Here is a 689-nt window from a genome sequence, read left to right as displayed (position 1 = left end):
GATGGAGTTGTATGCAGATGTGACCTCTCTATACATGCCTCTTCTGCCACTTTTACTGAACCTGTGATTGGCACTGAGGTTTGTGTATGCTCAGGAGACTTGAATCTCTGGACTGACTGTCCATGTGCCAGCTGGGCCTGAGCCTCAGCAGAGTTGCAACACCTACTCTCCGGTTCATCAGACTCACCCAGGTCAGCTGATGGAGAGGTGAGGATGGTCAGCCACCACACCAGAGAATCACAAACAGGAGAATCACATCCATCAGTCATGTGGGATCTAAGCCCCTTCTCAATTTAGAGGTGGAGTGGACATCACCATCCCAGGGTCCACAGGATGGAGGAGCATAATATGGATTGGAGTAGACTTGCTGGTATGCTACTATAAAATTGTTGTGACTCTCGCAATGGAGGAAATTGTGTCATTGATAAAGAGATGATGGCTATGGGAGTTGCTGAGGGCAGGGAGAGGGAGGAAGAGGTGTGATATGGGGCATTTTCGGGACTTGGAGTTGTCCTGAAGGATGTTGCAGGGACAGATGCAAGACATTGTATATCCTGCCATAACCCACTGGATGGACTGGGGGAGAGTGAGAACTACAAAGTAAACCATGGTGCATGCAGTGTGGCAGTGCTCGAGGGTGCATTCACCAAATGCAATGAATGTGCCTCACTGATGAAAGGGGATGTTGA

The sequence above is a fragment of the Dasypus novemcinctus genome, chromosome 4 (genome assembly GCF_030445035.2).
Source record: "Dasypus novemcinctus isolate mDasNov1 chromosome 4, mDasNov1.1.hap2, whole genome shotgun sequence".
Taxonomy (NCBI): Eukaryota; Metazoa; Chordata; class Mammalia; order Cingulata; family Dasypodidae; genus Dasypus; species Dasypus novemcinctus.
Note: the sequence above shows the minus strand (reverse complement) of the source record.